Source organism: Xenopus laevis, chromosome 3S, assembly GCF_017654675.1.
Source record: "Xenopus laevis strain J_2021 chromosome 3S, Xenopus_laevis_v10.1, whole genome shotgun sequence".
NCBI lineage: Eukaryota > Metazoa > Chordata > Amphibia > Anura > Pipidae > Xenopus > Xenopus laevis.
Window position 1 is genome coordinate 97,621,326 of NC_054376.1, and position 20,955 is coordinate 97,642,280.

Genomic DNA, 20,955 nt, shown 5'->3' on the forward strand with positions numbered 1-20,955 from the left:
CCTGCTTCCCAGCCATTACCAAGTTCACCCAGTGGGCAGTGTAGGTGACATACCTGCCCTGACCATGCTTGGAGGACCATGCGTCAGTAGTCATATGGACCTTTGGCCCAACACTAAGTGACAGAGATGCGGTAACTTGGCTCTGCACATGTTGGTACAGGTGTGGTATTCCCTTTTTAGAAAAAAAATTGCGGCTGGGTACCTTCCACTGCGGTGTCCCAATTGCTACAAATTTGCGGAAGGCCTCAGAGTCCACCAGCTGGTATGGTAAAAGCTGGCGGGCTAAGAGTGCAGACAAGCCAGCTGTCAGACGCCGGGCAAGGGGGTGACAGTCAGACATTGGCTTCTTACGCCTCAAACATGGCCTTCACAGAAACTTGGCTGGTGGCAGATGACTGGGAATGGGAACAGGTGGTCAAGGTGGAAGGCGGAGTGGAGGGTGGTTCAGACGGGTCAAGGAGAGCAGAGGTAGAGCAGTAAGATGCTGGACCAGAAGGAGTGTGGCTTTTAGTTTGCCTGTTGCCTTTGAGGTGTTGCTCCCAAAGTGCTTTGTGCTTGCCGCTCATGTGCCTTCGCATAGAAGTTGTACCTATGTGGCTGTTGGGCTTACCAAGGCTCAGTTTCTGACTGCACTCATTGCAAATTACAATGCTTTTGTCAGAGGCACACACATTAAAAAAATCCCACACTGCTGACTTTTTGGAAGTGTGCGATCTGGCGGTAACAGTAGAAGTTGGCGGAGTTTGCGGTATTGGCGGCAATGGCGGGTGCGTTGGCCGGCTGAACACAGGTGCCGATACATGTTGTTGCCCTACTGATCCCTGCGGGCTGTCCTCCCTGCTTCTTCTAAGTCTTATTCTCCTACTGCCTCTCTGACTCTCCGTCTCTCCATCTGAACTACCCTCCTCTTGCTCTCTTCTACTAGGCACCCACAAAACATCAATCTCCTCATCATCATTCTCCTCAGATGCATCAATTTCTTCTGACACATCACAGAAGGAAGCAGCAGCGGGGACCTCCTCCTCATCACTCATTATGTCCATCTCTATCGTGTTCTCTGCCAGAATTAAATCTGGTGTAAGGTCCTCATCTCCTTCATCTTCTTCTGGCAATAATGGTTGCGCATTACTCAGTTCAAGAAACTCATTGGAAAATAACTCCTCTGACCCCAGTGAAGAAGGGGCACCGGGTGGTGGAGGAAGTGGTTACGTGGGGTGGCCATAGCAGTGGAGGATGAGGAGGATGTTGTGGTAAAGTTAGAAACGGTAGAGGATGGGGTGTGCTGTGTAAGCCAGTCAACTACCTCTTCAGCATTTTGGGAGTTCAGGGTCATTGGCTTTTTAAAACTGGGCAATTTGCTAGGGCCACAGGATTGCATAGCAGCACGGCCCCTAGCACGGCCTCTGCGTGGCGGCCTGCCTTTGCCTGGCATTATTTTTAAAAAAACAACAACAACAACAAAAACTCAGTTGGTTTTTCTGGAAACGATAATACACACAGCTAGATGGCGGGTTGAAGAAAACACTGTGCAAATAATGCCTACAAAGTCAACGTATACACTACTACAGCGGTGGATACGGATTACGTAAAATATATGAATGCTGCTTGAAAAAAAGTAACTCAAGTGGTTTTTCTAGAGACGATAATATTATCAATATTTAGACAAAATGTGAACAAGGTCACACAGCTCGATGGCGGGTTGAAGAAAACACTGTGCAAATAATGCCTACAAGGTCAACGTATACACTACTACAGCGGTGGATACGGATTACGTAAAATATATGAATGCTGCTTGAAAAAAAGTAACTCAAGTGGTTTTTCTAGAGACGATAATATTATCAATATTTAGACAAAATGTGAACAAGGTCACACAGCTCGATGGCGGGTTGAAGAAAACAGTGTGCAAATAATGCCTACAAGGTCAACGTATACACTACTACAGCGGTGGATACGGATTACGTAAAATATATGAATGCTGCTTGAAAAAAAGTAACTCAAGTGGTTTTTCTAGAGATGATAATATTATCAATATTTAGACAAAATGTGAACAAGCTCACACAGCTCGATGGCGGGTTGAAGAAAACAGTGTGCAAATAATGCCTACAAGGCCAACGTATACACTACTACAGCGGTGGATACGGATTACGTAAAATATACTTATGGCTGCTTGAAAAAAGTGACTCCGGTGTTTTTTCTGGAGACGGTAATATTATGGATATTTAGACAGAATGGGAACAAGGTCACACAGCTCGATGGCGGGTTGAAGAAAACAGTGTGCAAATAATGCCTACAAGGCCAACGTATACACTACTACAGCGGTGGATACGGATTACGTAAAATATATTATGGCTGCTTGAAAAAAGTGACTCCGGTGTTTTTTCTGGAGACGGTAATATTATGGATATTTAGACAGAATGGGAACAAGGTCACACAGCTCGATGGCGGGTTGAAGAAAACAGTGTGCAAATAATGCCTACAAGGCCAACGTATACACTACTACAGCGGTGGATACGGATTACGTAAAATATATTATGGCTGCTTGAAAAAAGTGACTCCGGTGTTTTTTCTGGAGACGGTAATATTATGGATATTTAGACAGAATGGGAACAAGGTCACACAGCTCGATGGCGGGTTGAAGAAAACAGTGTGCAAATAATGCCTACAAGGCCAACGTATACACTACTACAGCGGTGGATACGGATTACGTAAAATATATTATGGCTGCTTGAAAAAAGTGACTCCGGTGTTTTTTCTGGAGACGGTAATATTATGGATATTTAGACAGAATGGGAACAAGGTCACACAGCTCGATGGCGGGTTGAAGAAAACAGTGTGCAAATAATGCCTACAAGGCCAACGTATACACTACTACAGCGGTGGATACGGATTACGTAAAATATATTATGGCTGCTTGAAAAAAGTGACTCCGGTGTTTTTTCTGGAGACGGTAATATTATGGATATTTAGACAGAATGGGAACAAGGTCACACAGCTCGATGGCGGGTTGAAGAAAACAGTGTGCAAATAATGCCTACAAGGCCAACGTATACACTACTACAGCGGTGGATACGGATTACGTAAAATATATTATGGCTGCTTGAAAAAAGTGACTCCGGTGTTTTTTCTGGAGACGGTAATATTATGGATATTTAGACAGAATGGGAACAAGGTCACACAGCTCGATGGCGGGTTGAAGAAAACAGTGTGCAAATAATGCCTACAAGGCCAACGTATACACTACTACAGCGGTGGATACGGATTACGTAAAAATATATTATGGCTGCTTGAAAAAAGTGACTCCGGTGTTTTTTCTGGAGACGGTAATATTATGGATATTTAGACAGAATGGGAACAAGGTCACACAGCTCGATGGCGGGTTGAAGAAAACAGTGTGCAAATAATGCCTACAGGGCAAATAATGCCTAAAAGGTCAACTTATACACTACTACAGCGGTAGTAAAATAAAAAAAAGTAAAATAAAAAAAAAAATGAATATTAAAAAAAAAAAATTAAAGTTGGTGCTGCTGAACTACTAGGAGCAGCAGATTAGCACACCAGTCCCACTCCCCAACACTGCTAGACTAATAGCACTGGGCTCTTATAGTAGTAGTAGTAGTAGTAGTAGTAAAACAACAAAAAAATAAATAAAAGCAGTCCTTACAAGGACTACTGTTATTGCAGCAGTCAGCAGATGAGATCAGAAGCAGGACAGCTGCCCACTGCAGCTACATACAGAGCACTGCAGTAGAAGGTAGATTACTAGCCAGCAAAGCTACCTAAGCTAAAATGTCCCTCAAACCCCTGCAGACTTCTGTCCCTCCAATAACAGAGCAGTATCAAAACGATTACTAGCCAGCAAACTTTCAACTGTCCCTGAAATCACTAACAGGCAGCAGCTCTCTCCCTACACTATCTCTTCAGCACACACAGGCAGAGTGAAAAAACGCTGCAGGGCTTCGGTTTTTATAGGGAAGGGGAGTGGTCCAGGGGAGAGCTTCCTGATTGGCTGCCATGTACCTGCTGGTCTGGGGTGAGAGGGCAAAAAAAAGCGCCAACAATGGCGAACCCAAAATGGCGAACGTCGCGCGACGTTCGCGAACTTCCGGCGAGTGCGAACACCCGATGTTCGCGCGAACAAGTTCGCCGGCGAACAGTTCGCGACATCTCTAGTGGAAGGGAGCAAGCGGAAGGGCTGAGCATGTGTCAGGTTAATGATTTATTCTAATTATATACCGGTCCAACCCAGGCCTATTGCTGATTGGTTAAAGGCATGCGTCTACTGTCACTGCAACCTCAGCTCTACAACTAACATTAAGATAACAATAGTTTAAGGGTCGTTTGGGTAATGCTATAACTTGGCCCTGATAAGAAAGTGCTTGCAGATGGCAAAAAACAGGATGGAATGGAGAACTGGCATTGCCTTCTTTTGAATCCTCCTTTACTCGCCCTTATCAGAACTGTGTCAACACAGTTGATGACCAATCAAGCTCAACTAGAGTCATAAAGGAGTCACTTGAAAGTGTCTGAGTCTGGATTTGGTGTAGTGTAGCTTTCTGCAGAAAAGTTCAATAATACAAAGGAGCAGCACCTGGGAGGGAATGCCGTTGCCTACTGACATGGTTTTACCTTCTGTAACGAAAGACATTTGTAGAAGGTTATCCCAGAAATTATTTTGTGTGCGTGTATTAAAATAAAAATACATGCCTTCCAAATGTGCAGTCTGCCAACTTTTTGCACACTTCTGAAAGTTTATTTTCAGATGCCGAAACCTCACATTTTACTAATAAATATTCTGCTGTTCTTTGTCAAGCTTATCCTCCCTTGTATTAGTATATCTTTAAATATCTGAATTTCCAAATCAGCCTTTTTAGTGTGCAACTTGGTCCTTTTAATAACTGCAACATTAATGAGGATGTAAACAATGTTGCTCTTATACAGATTATGCGGTTCCACGAATATCAGCATACACCAGCCTATTATCAAGAGTTAAAGTATACTGAGTGCAGCAGTCTAGCACCATCAATGTTGTATTCCTAAAGCAACAGCACTCACTATTTTTCCCCTCCGCACTCCAGGGCCTGGAATAAAATGAAGGCAAATAGATTGGATTCGGTTAGACTGTTCGATCACTGTGCTTCCGTCCAATGAAGCCAATAACACATGGGAAAAGGAGTGATGAATTCCAGTCAAACGCAGTGGGTTGCTTCAAAAACAGTGCTTTTATTTAACGACGGTGTTAAATAAAAGCACTGTTTTTGCAGCAACCCACTGCGTTTGACTGGAATTCATCACTCCTTTTCCCATCTGGAATAAAATGAATGCAACAGGGTCAGCCATTAAACTTCCAGTTTATTCTCTGTGCACCCTACTCCTTGTTCTTTGTTCCTGTGACCATCATTCAGCATTTTAAGAGGGTTTACATCCCCTTTAAATCCACGGCCTGCGTGAATAATAATGAATTAATTCAGACTCATGCAGCAGACTGTGCTTGTTTCTGTCCAGCCAAGCCACATGCCTCTTAATTGGTCATTAGCTGTTCTGCTTATGAATTGTATGTCTGTCTGGTTGTAAAGGTAATATAAATATTATTGATCAACCATATTTTATCAGAAAATACCCTGCCAACTAACTGCCCATAACTGATTAGAACTTGTTTAGATGCATATTACAAGTTAGAAAACAGTGCAGCTACCATAAAGGATTTGCTATCTAACCATTCAGTATGTCAAATATATAATATGAAAAGTTCAAATAGTGTGGCAAGCACCCAAAGGCCAGGTGTATATGTATATCTTGAAGCATATCATGTTTGGGTTATGAAAGAAATAGCTATAAACCACAGAAATAATCTTGTAAATATTAATTGAATTAACCTATGCATCCAAGATGGCAGGCAAGTCAAGTCAAATTATATGTTTGGTGAAGAAATTACATCTTGGAGCTTGCGGCAACAAACTTTGCAGCGCCTTCAGGGCTGTGATCCTTTAACTATAGTAAAATGTGTTGCTGGGATATCAGGTCTGACAGTATTGATACAAACTCTTACTGCTGCCATGTTTCTCTGCTGCCACCATCGTTATACTCACTATTTTGACTTTTCAAAACAAAAACTTCTTCTGTGGGCCCCACTACTGTAGGGCCCAGGGCAGTAGATCTTATTTGGAACATGCCAACATATCCCTGTATCAACTTTTTCCCTATGTAAAAATTCTGTCTCCTTAGTTAGAAAATAACTATATTTCAGTATAAAGGGCCATGAAAGAAATCCCACTGTGTGGACTGTTTTATTGAAAAGGTTTTTATCTACCCTTCCTTAAATCTTCTGTTCCCTTTCTCAGTTCCATAGTGATAATCTCTTGCAAGTGATCAAAAATAAAAAGAGGAGAAAAAAAATAGCAGAGAAATTATTTCTGTGCTGCTGGGGATTAATTTTAGCATGTACAAGCCAGGCCATAGTTATCTCTTTAACAGGGAAAACAGTTTGGTTCCATTGTCTAGCTGCCAGAGCTGCCTTTAGAGAAAGGGAACCCAGGCAGTCTTCTCATCCAACTCAAAGGTTAGTTAAAAAAAAAAAGCTGAAAATCTTCATGAATAGTACTGTCCCCTTTAGCTCAATGTGGCGCGGGCGCCCATCCCAATAGCGTAGCACTTTGATATTTTGCTCGCCTGAGTCAAGATTTCACAGAAGGGGGTGAAAAAGACAGAGAAGAAAAGATTCAACAATTAGAGGTCGCCTGTCAGAAAACATTAATGCACTTCTCTCCCTGCCTGTCAAGCAGGCTGAAAATAAATAATAAAAACTACCATGCTAAATTTCACCTCCTCCCCCTTTCCTGCATTGGGTTGGTGGGGGAGTTGCCATTTCCCAGCCCATGGTCACCTTTAGACCCCAGTAATAGATTACAGTCAATACTGGAAATGAGTGTGTCGTTCCTCCCCTTTTGGCAGTTTAGGGGTTTCTTCTGAATAGTCCTAGTGTCAAGGTCTAAGTGCCCCAATAAGTGATGGTTAGAAGGCTTGGGCCAGTTTGGGGGGAGTGCATTATTTCACTTTCTGTGGGAACATTCCTGTTTTGGAAGCATTTCATTGCATTATATTAAAGCAATTTTGTCTATTGAAATCTAAAGGCATATAGGTGATATATTTTATTTGTATTGCTAATATCACTGATAAGCAAGCTTATCTTAATGTCTGTACTTTATTACTCCCATAGATATAACATTTTTAATTTTCCCATGTAGTTTGGGTTATTCATAACATAGCATGTGGATAGGGAATATTTTCTGCAATCTTTAATGGTTGGATGGGTAGTTTGTGGGTTTTTGATCATGCACAGTTGTGTTCAAAATAATAGCAGTCTGACACCACTTACCTGATAAAATGATTTCCTAGTAGGTGTAGAAGAGTACAGGGCCGGGCCAAGGTAGTTTGGCACCCTAGGCAAGGGTTCCAATCAGCGCTTCCCTCCCCTGACCTGCATTTACATTTCCCACCTTACCATCATGGTTTTTTAATTAAAGAAAACGCATTATTGAATGAAACTTTTCATTTATATAAATATGTAATTTTTACAAACAAAAATAAGGTACCCCAAAAAATACAAAAGTTTTATCCTGGTAAACAAAAAAAGTGCAAATGAAGCGTTCACTTAACACCAATACTGGAATGTTTTTATATTTAACACAGCTCCTATGGGAAAAAGTGCAATATAGTATATGTCTAAGCTGAAACCTCCTCAGCAATGAAGTAGCCCTTCCACTACCAACATGCCCATTTTTGAGGTACAGTAGCTTACTTAATATGTAGCTGCAGTGTTTTCAACCAATCCTTCTGCCACTATTTATTTATTGAACTGTGCAAATATGAAAAGTGGCTGTGGCCAGTAGCATACAACGTTGCCCCAATGTAACATTGCCAGCAGCCATCACACTGCCCCCATGTACCTGTGCCAGCAACCAATATCCATCAATATTGCCCCAAGGCCCAAGTCCCCCGTCTCTACCTGTGTCAGCAGCCAATGAGCCCACATCCATCAATACTGCCGAAGCCCCACCTGTACCTGTACCAGTCTAGCAGCTATTAGCCATCAATATTGCACCCAAGGCAGCAGGCCCAACCCCCCCATCTCTACCTGTGCTAGAAGCCAATGAACCCATATCCATCCATACACCCAAGCCCCACCCATACCTGTGCCAGCCCAGCAGCCATTAGCCATCAATATTGCCACCAAGGCAGCAGGCCCAAGCCCCCCCCATCTGTTTCATGTGCCAGTAGCCAATAATGAGCCCAGCCATATCCATCAATACTGCTGCCCAAGCCCACACCCTCCCTGTGCCAGCCATAAATATTTCCCCCAATGCTGCTGACACCCGATGTATGGACGCGTCTCGCGCCGAAGCCTACTGTGCATGTGCGTCAGCTTGGAAGGTGAAAAGTCACGCTCCAGGGTTGGGGAGCGCCTTCAGGATTTAAACAGGTTAAACAAACCTCAGAGGTGGTTGGGGCATGCGATTTTTAAAAATTATAAAAATAATTTTAATTAGTAAAGGTCAAGCGAACTGAATAGTAAAAAAACAACAAACAACCCCCCCGAGAAGTGCGCCCCCCAGCGATTGCACCCTAGGCGCTTGCCTACCCTTGCTACCCCTTGTTCCGGCCCTGGTAGAGTAATATCAACCCAACAGATCCAACAGTCATGACATGCATGCTGCTAATTCTGTATTACTGAATCATTAAGTGAGGCTTGTTCCAAATAATAGCAGTGTGGCTTCAATTCGTGAGGTCATTCATTCTGTGAAAAAAAGGTGTCAATTAAGGCCCTTATTTAAGAAGGGAAGGCAGCAAATGTTGTGCATTTCTCTCTAAGAAATCTAAGTAAATGTCTTGTTCCAGACATTGAACAGCGTACTTTGATTAAAAAGTTGATTGGAGAGGGGAAAACATATGAAGTGTAACATTTTAGGCTGCTTAGTTAAAATTATCTCAAATGCTTTAAAATGGCAACCAAAACCTGAATGACGTGGAAGAAAACAGAAAACTACCAATGAAATGGATATAAGAATAGCCAAAAAGGTAAAGACTTAGCCAATGTTTAGATCTTAGCCAATGTTTAGATCCAGGAATATCAAAGAAGGTGTATATACTCGAGTATAAGCCTAGTTTTTCAGCCCCCAAAATATGCTGAAAATCTCTACATCGGCTTATACTCGTGTCAAGCGCAAAAACGGTCGCCGGCATCTAAGAATAGTCGCCGGCGTCCAAGAATAGTCTCCAAGAATATTCGCGAGCGTCCAAGAATGGTCGCCGGCATCCAAAAACGAGACGCCGGCACCTCCAATGGGAGCAGAAACCCTCAATATTTTGATTGAAACTTACCAGAAGCTGCTGCATTTCTCACCCTCGGCTTATACTCGAGTCAATAAGCTTTCACAGTTTTTGGAGGTAAAATTAGGTACCTCGGCTTATACTCGGGACGGCTTATACTCGAGTATATACGGTACCTGTGAGTATTATTACAATTAGAAGCCGCCTATGTTAAGTCAGCAAGAAGCTCCCACAAAGTCCCATTGTTGAAAAAAGATGTGCTGAAGAGCTTACAATTTGTCAAAGAACACAATGACTGGCCTAAAGAGAAATGGCACAACATTTTGTGGACTGATGAAAGCAAGATTTTTCTTTTTGGGTCTAGGGGCCACAGACAGTTTGTCAGATGACCCCCAAACACTGAATTCAAGCCTCTGTACACTGTTAAGACATTGAAGCATGGTGGCGCCAGGGGCGCTCCGCCAATGGGTTACCAGGGGCGCCTAAAAGCTGCTCCTGGAACCTTTAAAAGATGAATTTCCATTTTTAAACCGGAAATTCGGCTTTACTAGTGCGAGAGAGTGCAATTGAGCTCTCCGCACTAGTGTTGCGGCTTCCCCCGGACATACTTTTTCACTCTTCCAATAAGTTAATGTTGTTTCCTGTAGTTCTAGCTATCCTCCTCATCTGGCTAAGTTGTTCCGCAGGAGCAAAGACAGCTTAAGTTGGTGACCCACACAAATGAATGACAAAATTTTTAAAAAAATTCAACTTTTGCCCATTCTCTTTCAGCTCTTTTTCATTTGAAGAAACTTGATGATGCATGGAAGGAAAATGCCCATGTATGAACCTTAAAGGAGATATTGAAGAATACCTTAGGGTGAGATTTGAATGTCATACTTATTTGCTGTTCTAGACATGGCTGGAACTGTAAAAGGGTGATTTACCAGATCATTTCAAGAACTAAATGCAATCAATACAACTCTTCTAGCTGGATGTTCTTGAAGTATTCCTGATTTTCTGCTGTGGTGACTGTGACTATGAAATCTTTCCTGATCTAGCAGTAGACCTTCATCTGGTGATCAGTGGATGTCAAGTAAACAAACAGCTTGTCTAAATCACTTTCCTATTTCATGCTTTTCATTCAAATTTGTATTATGTTAAGGTCACATAAGAAATAATTTATTGTTACATATAGCAATATAAACACCCTGGAACATTTGAGAGGCTATCAGAAAAATATCCCCTAAGACCACAGGACAACTATACTAACATTCAAATAACTCACTGGCTACATTCAAAAAACAAGGGCTATAAAAGGAGTGGTCACAAAACCAATATGGAATACTTATGCAAAAAAGCATGGAATGGGAGACGCCTTATCTCAGAGTGTTATAGGCCACTGTTGGCACAAGATCTAGAGGACAAACTACCATATATGCTCAAATGGGAGCAAGATCTGCAAAAAAGTTATACTGTACAGCAATGGCAGAAAGTACTGACTGCCCCACAAGGAGTGACCAAATGCACCAATCATAAAGAAGCCCACATTTAGTTGATTTACAGGTGGCATTTAACCCCAGATAAGCTGGCAAAAATTATACCTATCTACCCAAGGAACTGCTGGAGGGGTTGCGGACAGCAGGGGACGTTACTACTTATGTGGTGGGACTGCCATATAATTTCACCATTTTGGCAAAACATCTTTCAAATGCTAACATATAAAATACAAGTATAGACGCAGCTAGCATTTTAATCAATGATGTTTTTTTGTGTTAAAGAATTTGTCTTACAGAACAAGCAAGTAAAATTAAAAGGAGCAAGTATGTAGTCTCTCTAAACCTCTCTTATTTATCTTTATAATTTATGGATTAAGAAAAGGAATTAAAAGATCAGTAAAAAAACACTTTTGGAACCAGTTCAGTTTTTTTTTTAAATGGAATGGAATGTCAACATCACTTTCAAAATAAATAGGCACCCTAATGTCTATTATGTAGAATTATTTCATGTTGTATTACTTAATAAGATCATGTGACAAAGAGTTCTTTACATTGAGATTTCAGAACGCCTGCCAATATTTGAGGTTTTTCTTAATGTGCCAAAGTCTAATTTAAATCTTAACAGATTAACTATTCTAGTTTAGAATAGTTAATCTGGATGTGTAGTTATAGTCTGAATTTCATTATAGTGACGAATTTACATCACTGAAGAATGATAGTGTTTTAAAAGAATGACAATATAGCGTACTGTTCATCCCCAGACTATGGAAATCCACTGTCCCTCCATCTGTTAAGGATTGGGCCGTGAAAGTCAATGAAATTGCCAAATTCGAGGAGCTATCCACTTTCTCTAGTAAGCAACACTTACAATATAGGGACGTATGGTTGAGATGGTTACTATTCAGGGATACGGATGATTATGCGCAGCTCTTCACGCCCTGAGAAGGGCGACTCTGATGTATCCTTAGGCCTGTCTGTTACCCTCGAACTAGGTCCTCTCCAGGTTGGGGGGATTTGTTATATACTTCTAAATGTACGTTTCTGGCGCTATCTCCCGCAGGTGAACTTTGTTGTACTATCCTGATATGATGTATTGCATTTACATACTTCTGTACTGTATGATATGGTTTCTTTGGCTTAGACCCTCCCTCCTCCCCCCTTCCCATTCTTTTTTCTGTACCCCTCCCACACTTTTGAAATCAATAAAAACATATTTCAAAAAAAAAAAAAAAAAATATATAGCGTACTGTTGTCCTGAACTGGTAAAACTGGTGTATTTGCTTCAGAAACACAAATATAGTTTATATAAACAGGCTGCTGTGTTCAAGCACGGGAGTCAAAGAAGATAACAGATAAGTTCTGAAGAATCTCATTGCATACTTCAGAGCTTATCTTTTATCTACTGTGTATCCTGTGCCTTTTCTCCTTGAATGTTGCGTTTGTGCATACGCGCAGTGCGTATGTGCGCAGCACCATGTTAGTGCGCATGTGTGTGGCACCGCGCTAGTGTGCACGCGTGAAATTTGGATTTTACCGCAATCCCTGACAAAGAGGGGGTTGTGCCACTGAGAAGCAGCTCTGGGCCAGTGGGGCCCACTGGGTTTTTTCCCGGTATCCCGTCGGCCGAGTCCGACACTGTAAACTATTGTAGTCTTTTTAAAGCAAGCACACCAGTTTTACCAGTGCAGGGCAACAGTACTTTACATTGTCATTCCTTTAAGGGTCTGGCCACACGGGCAGATTTGGGGAGATTAAAAGCCAGGCGACAAATCTCCTCTCCTTGATCTGCCTTCCCTGCCTTCCACCGGCTAAAATGTAAATTGCCTGGGGCAGGCACACGGAATGCTTCGGATTCTGAAGTCGCCCGAAGTTTCCTTGTAAGGCATTTATGGGCGACTTCAGAAAACGAAGCATTCTGTGTGCCTGCCCCCATGCAATTTACATTTTAGCCGGAGGAAGTCAGATCAGGGAGATTAGTCGATGCGAAAAAGAGGAGATTTGACGCCTGGCAACTAATCTCCCCGAATCTGCCCGCGTGGCCAGACACTTAAACAGTTTAATTTATTGGTGTTACTTTTCCTTTAACATTGTGAATGTTTTAGTTAGTGCCAGATGGAGGTGTTCTTGGACTGTGTATAAGTCACTGGCAAAAATAGCCCCTCTGCTCAAATCTGCTCTCTGTTCAGTCTGCACCCTAAGTAAAGGTCCCCATAGACACAAAGATTTCTCTTGCCGAACGACCGATTTTAGCGAAGTCCGACCAATCTTTCGAAATTATCGTGCGGTTAGTGGGATTCGAATGATCGAACATCTTACGATTTTTCGGCCGACATCTGTCAGGAAATTGATCGGCCAGGTTAAAAAATCCTTGTCGTTCCCAGTGCAATCTATCTATGTTTGCAGGGCCAAGCAGGAAGCTCCCCTTTGTTTTCCTGGCAAATTGGTCTTTTTAGTTAATGGACAATTCGTACGATCGTTCCGAGATAATCGTGGTCTCACGATGATGATCGGATCTTTTAAAAATCTCGACATCTATGGCCAGCTTAAAGCTGGCCATAGACGCAAAGATCCGATCGTACGAATCGTGGATTCGTACGATTTTCGGACCATCTGTGGAGAGTCCCGACATTTTTCGTCCGTCGGAGATCGGTCGTTTGGTCGATCGGACAGGTTAGAAAATTTCTGTCGGCTGCCGATAATATCTCTGCGTGTATTGCCGATGGTACGATTTTCAGAGGGAGACTGTCACTAGTGTTGTCAGACATAAGTATCGTACGATTGCCGTCAGGGGCAGAACATTGGGTGATCTGTTCTATTTGATCGGAATGGTAAAGACTTTGATCTGAATGGTTAGTGGAGGGTCGGGAGATGGGAAAGTCCGATCGTACGTTGATTCGTACGATCGGATCTTTGCGTCTATGGCCAGCTTAACTTTGGAGCTGAAATGCAAACTAGTGTGTTTCACTGCTATTTCTGCTTTGTGTGTCTGAACACTGCCTGGCTCAGTGCCTCCAGATGCAGGTATAACACATACTAGATTTAAGCAGACGGGTTATTTATCAGCCTGCGTTTATATACCAGCCAAGAAACAGCTCTGTCTGGCACTAACCTAAATCTGTATTGTTTGTGTTCCGGAATGTGGATAGTTTTCCCTCCATCTTTTCAGTAATTAGCCCAATAATGCCATATAACAAACAGATAAGAATTCATTCTGAATGAACAGGTAACTATCAATAGGAAGATATAAAAGTACCAGCACATTATTTGTTTTCCAGTTTTTATTCCAGGCAGTAGTGGTACCATATGCTGGAGCGAGAGGATGCAGCTTGCGGCACTTGTGCATCAGTAGTAATACAGCTGGGCAGCACCCAACCAAGGACACCCTAAAATCATATCCACCTGTTTCTGGCAGAGTACTCAATCATTGCCTGCATTCAGCAGCTTATGTACAGTTAAATACAGGTTACAGAAGCGAATAGTGTTCAGTTCAATGGCCATGTTGGGCAGAGTGCATGCTCATAATGAGCTTCTGATGTCACGCGCATGTGCATAATGAGCAAGTAGAGACATGCGTTCATTATGCGCATGTGTGTGCCCCAACATGGCTGCTCGAACAGGGTGCTCCCTCCCTGTGCTGGCGGGGGCGGGCATTAAAAAAAAATACTGTTTTGATTACAGAGAATATATTTTGGCAACAGGTGCCCTTTAAACTTGAATGATTTTTCATTATGGTGGCTCCTGACAATTGTATCCATAGTACCGAAATCAATGGACATTTGGGCCTGCCCAGCATTTTTATATGGCCCTAACCACAGAAATTGCTATGTGTTTAGTGTCCACACGTAATTTGGTTCGGCAGATTGACTGATTTCGACCATACTGTCTGAATATCTATATGAGCTTGGTAGACAGTTTAAACAGATCAACCTGTAATTTTATTGTATGAGAAAAAACTGAAATTGATGCACCTTGTCAGTAGGCGCATTGTACATCTGTAAATGAGAAGATGAGAGGAGTCTCATCTATAGACATGTGGCGTGTTGCCATACCTATGAATGTCCATTCGTACAGCATGCATGTTTACATTAAATACTGCAAACTAAGACTGTCTCGCTGAAGCCCTGTTAAATGGATTTGCCCTCCAAGACTTATATCTGGCTCCAGCCAGCCAGTGGTCTATGTAGACATCTTTATATGATACCATTATTTTTGTATAATTTGGCCCACAATCAAGGCCAAATTACACTGCAAGTCTGATAGCACCAATCTAGATATTACCTATCTCGTCCAAATCATTTTTATACAAAAATATTATATGGCTTAGAACCACCATATTTATGGTAAATGCAATCTGACTGTTAATCATGAATGCATATTAGCCATGGTTTCAAATAGTCACTTAATACATGTCATCAGCAGTCATCAATGTTCTGTACAGAACTTTCTGGTACAAATGTATTTTTTTTTTCTACATTTCTGTTTTTACTTGAGAAGTCCTTTTTCTGTGCAGCAAGAATAATAGATCATTCAGCTAAGCTGCTCAGAATAAACCGGGCAAGAGTGTTAAATACATTGTGTTAGAGTCACACTATCAGTGAAATATATTTTACTTTGTTTTTTATTAAATGTTATTTATTAAATTAAACGTTTGGTAAAGATGAGTGGTTTTGGGAAAAGAGACCGGCTTACATTCTTAAGATATTGTAACAATAAGTTTGCTTAAAGGGATACTATCATGGGAATTTTTTTTTTTTTTTCAAAATTAATCAGTTAATGCTGCTCTAGCAGAATTCTGCCCTGAAATCCATTTCTCAAAAGAGCAAAAAGATTTTTTTATATTCAGTTTTGAAATCTGACATGGGCCTAGACATATTGTCAAATACATTGAGAAGGAAAAACAGCAACCTGCCAGAAAGCATTTCTCTCCTAAAGTGCAGGCACAAGTCACATGACTGGGGGGCAGCTGGGAAATTGACAAAATGTCTAGCCCCATGTCAGATTTCAAAATTGAATATAAAAAAATCTGTTTGCTCTTTTGAGAAATGGATTTCAGTGCATAATTCTGCTGGAGTAGCACTATTAACTGATGCGTTTTGAAAAAAACATGTTTTCCTATGACAGGATCCCTTTAAAGCAGTGCAATCAGTCAGGTGGTTATGTCTCTTACCATCTGTTTAATGGGCAGAATTCATACAGTACAAGAAAAAAAATTAGAGACAAATAAAATGATTGTCAGGGAACACATTTACTGTGAAACCAATAAACATATCTCTCTCTCTCTCTCTCTCTCTCTCTCTTTCTCTCTCTCACTCATATTCTCATATTGCAGGAGAAAGAAAATACATTCCAAGTAGTGATGGGCGAATTTGCGCCGTTTCGCCGAAATCACACCCGTTTTCTCGACGACGGCGCCCGTTTTTGACGCCGGCGCCCGTTTTTGGCGCCGGCGTCCGTTTTTTTGAAAAACATTTTTTGGATTCGCCCATCACTAATTCCAAGCTAATAAAAATAAAACCGATCAACACATATATTATGTGAGCCAATATGGCCCTAATGGTGGGAGACTGGGAGATAATCAGTACTGATGAGCAAATAGCCCCCCCCCTTTTACCCAAAAGACCGAGATTTGTGTTCTCTAGGGCACGATATCTTAAGGAAATATTGAGTCCTTCAGACTCAGTGGAGAAATATATGAGTGAAGCGAAGTACGTGAACATTTCTTGAGTCCCCGTCCAGGGGTTTACAGATGCGCGGGATGTGTGGGAGCCTCATTTTAGGCACACACTTCACGCACCGACACACAGGAAAAAACAATAAAACTGAGAATGACATGTGAAACTGCTATGGTCGTATATATTATCAAGTGCCGATGAGGATTAGTGTATTGTGGCAAAACTATACGGAAATTCAAAGACAGAACCAGTATGCACAGGGCTAGTATACGAGCTGCCTTAGACCCGGAGAGGAAAGCAAAAATGAATGAGAGTAACAAGAAGCAGGACATAGCGCAGCAACCTGTAGCCAAGTACTGGGCCGAGACTGGGCATGATGCATCAGCTTTTAGATGCATGATATTGAGAATGAATTGTTGCGGAAAGAAGCATTTTGGATACATGAGTTCAATTGTATAGCGCCTAAGGGACTCAATGGACAGGTGGCTAGGGATGTCGCGGACTGTTCGCCGGCGAACTTGTTCGCGCGAACATCGACTGTTCGCGCTCGCCGAATGTTCGCGAACGTCGCGCGACGTTCGCCAATTTGGGTTCGCCTTAGCTGGCGCTTATTTTTGCCCTCTCACCCCAGACCAGCAGATACATGGCAGCCAATCAGGAAGCTCTCCCTCCTGGACCACCCCCACACCCCCTGGACCACTCCCCTTCCATATATAAACTGAAGCCCTGCAGCGTTTTTTCATTCTGCCTGTGTGTGCTTGGAAGAGCTAGTGTAGGGAGAGAGCTGTTAGTGATTTGAGGGACAGTTGATAGTAAATTTGCTGGCTAGTAATCTACTTGATACTGCTCTGTATTGGAGGGACAGAACTCTGCAGGGATTTGAGGGACATTTTAGGTTAGGTAGCTTTGCTGGCTAGTAATCTACCTTCTACTGCAGTGCTCTGTATGTAGCTGCTGTGGGCACTGATCTCTTCTGATCTCATCTGCTGACTGCTGTAATAACCCAATAGTCCTTGTAAGGACTGCTTTTATTTTCTTTTTTGTTTTTTTACTTTGCTACTATAAGAGCCCAGTGCTATTAGTCTAGCTGTGTTGGGGACTGGGACTGGTGTGCTACTGTGCTGCTCCTAGTAGTTCAGCAGCACCAACCCGAGTAATTTTTTTTTTTTTAATATACATATATATTTTTTTATTTTACTTATCTTACTGTTCTTTAACGTGTCCAGTGCTGTTTGCTGTTCTTCATAGTAGTGCACCAATAGTAGTGCACTTGCAGGCATTATTTGCCCAGTGTGTTCTTCAAACAACTGCCATCTAGCTGTGTGAGCTTTTTCACATTCTGTCTAAATATCAATAATAATACCGTCTCCAGAAACACCACCCGAGTGACGTTTTTCAAGCAGCAATAATATATTCCGTATCCACTGCTGTAGTAGTGTATACGTTGACCTTGTAGGCATTGTTTGCCCAGTGTGTTCTTCAAACAACTGCCATCTAGCTGTGTGAGCTTTTTCACATTCTGTCTAAATATCAATAATAATACCGTCTCCAGAACCACCACCCGAGTGACGTTTTTCAAGCAGCAATAATATATTCCGTATCCACTGCTGTAGTAGTGTATACGTTGACCTTGTAGGCATTGTTTGCCCAGTGTGTTCTTCAAACAACTGCCATCTAGCTGTGTGAGCTTTTTCACATTCTGTCTAAATATCAATTATAATACCGTCTCCAGAAACACCACCCGAGTGACGTTTTTCAAGCAGCAATAATATATTCTGTATCCACTGCTGTAGTAGTGTATACGTTGACCTTGTAGGCATTGTTTGCCCAGTGTGTTCTTCAAACAACTGCCATCTAGCTGTGTGAGCTTTTTCACATTCTGTCTAAATATCAATAATAATACCGTCTCCAGAACCACCACCCGAGTGACGTTTTTCAAGCAGCAATAATATATTCCGTATCCACTGCTGTAGTAGTGTATACGTTGACCTTGTAGGCATTGTTTGCCCACTGTGTTCTTCAAACAACTGCCATCTAGCTGTGTGAGCTTTTTCACATTCTGTCTAAATATCAATAATAATACCGCCTCCAGAAACACCACCCGAGTGACGTTTTTCAAGCAGCAATAATATATTCCGTATCCACTGCTGTAGTAGTGTATACGTTGACCTTGTAGGCATTGTTTGCCCAGTGTGTTCTTCTAACAACTGCCATCTAGCTGTGTGAGCTTTTTCACATTCTGTCTAAATATCAATAATAATACCGTCTCCAGAACCACCACCCGAGTGACGTTTTTCAAGCAGCAATAATATATTCCGTATCCACTGCTGTAGTAGTGTATACGTTGACCTTGTAGGCATTGTTTGCCCAGTTTGTTCTTCAAACAACTGCCATCTAGCTGTGTGAGCTTTTTCACATTCTGTCTAAATATCAATAATAATACCGTCTCCAGAAACACCACCCGAGTGACGTTTTTCAAGCAGCAATAATATATTCCGTATCCACTGCTGTAGTAGTGTATACGTTGACCTTGTAGGCATTGTTTGCCGAGTGTGTTCTTCAAACAACTGCCATCTAGCTGTGTGAGCTTTTTCACATTCTGTCTAAATATCAATAATAATACTGTCTCCAGAAACACCACCTGAGTGACGTTTTTCAAGCAGCAATAATATATTCCGTATCCACTGCTGTAGTGTATACGTTGACCTTGCAGGCATTGTTTCAATTTGTTTGCCCAGTGTGTTCTTCATTTTCAAACAACTGCCACCGAGCTGTGTGAGCTTGTTCACATTCTGTCTAAATATCAATAATAATACCGTCTCCAGAACCACCACCCGAGTGACGTTTTTCAAGCAGCAATAATATATTCCGTATCCACTGCTGTAGTAGTGTATACGTTGACCTTGCAGGCATTGTTTCAATTTGTTTGCCCAGTGTGTTCTTCATTTTCAAACAACTGCCATCTAGCTGTGTGAGCTTTTTCACAATCTGTCTAAATATCAATAATAATACCGTCTCCAGAAACACCACCTGAGTTGTTGTTGTTGTTTTAAAAATAATGCCAGGCAAAGGCAGGCCGCCACGCAGAGGCACTAGGGGCCGTGCTGCTATGCTATCCTGTGGCCCTAGGAAATTGCCCAGTTTTAAAAAGGCAATGACCCTGAACTCCCAAAATGCTGAAGAGGTAGTTGACTGGCTTACACAGCACACCCCATCCTCTACCGTTTCTAACTTTACCACAACATCCTCATCCTCCACTGCTATGGGCACCCCACGTAACACTTCCTCCACCACCGGCGCCCCTTCTTCACTGGAGTCAGAGGAGTTATTTTCACATGAGTTTCTTGAACTGAGTGATGCGCAACCATTATTGGCAGAAGAAGATGAAGGAGATGAGGACGTTACACCAGATTTAATTCTGGCAGAGAACACAACAGAGATGGACATAATGAGTGATGAGGAGGTCCCCGCTGCTGCTTCCTTCTGTGAGCTGTTAGAAGAAATTGATGCATCTGAGGAGAATGATGATGAGGAGATTGATGTTTTGTGGGTGCCCAGTAGAAGAGAGCAAGAGGAGGATAGTTCAGATGGAGAGACGGAGAGTCAGAGAGGCAGGAGGAGAATAAGACTTAGAAGAAGCAGGGAGGACAGCTCGCAGGGAACAGTAGGGCAACAACATGTATGTGGTCATGTGCATGTGGTCAGCCGGCCAACGCACCCGCCATTGCCGCCAACGCCGCCAACTTCTACTGTTACCGCCAGATTGCCAGCTTCAAAAAGGTCAGCAGTGTGGGATTTTTTTAATGTGTGTGCCTCTGACAAAAGCGTTGTAATTTGCAATGAGTGCAGTCAGAAACTGAGTCTTGGGAAGCCCAACAGCCACATAGGTACAACTTCTATGCGAAGGCACATGAACGGCAAGCACAAAGCACTTTGGGAGCAACACCTCAAAGGCAACAGACAAACTAAAAGCCACCCTCCTTCTGGTCCAACATCTTACTGCTCTACCTCTGCTGTCCTTGACCCGTCTGAACCACCCTCCACTCCGCCTTCCACCTTGACCACCAGTTCCCATTCCCAGTCATCTGCCCCCAGCCAAGTTTCTGTGAGGGCCATGTTTGAGCGTAAGAAGCCAATGTCTGCGAGTCACCCCCTTGCCCGGCGTCTGACAGCTGGCTTGTCTGCACTCTTAGCCCGCCAGCTTTTACCATACCAGCTGGTGGACTCTGAGGCCTTCCGCAAATTTGTAGCAATTGGGACACCGCAGTGGAAGGTACCCAGCCGCAATTTTTTTTCAAAAAAGGGAATACCACACCTGTACCACCATGTGCAGAGCCAAGTCACCGCATCTCTGTCACTTAGTGTTGGGCCAAAGGTCCATATGACTACTGACGCATGGTCCTCCAAGCATGGTCAGGGCAGGTATGTCACCTACACTGCCCACTGGGTGAACTTGGTAATGGCTGGGAAGCAGGGAATGT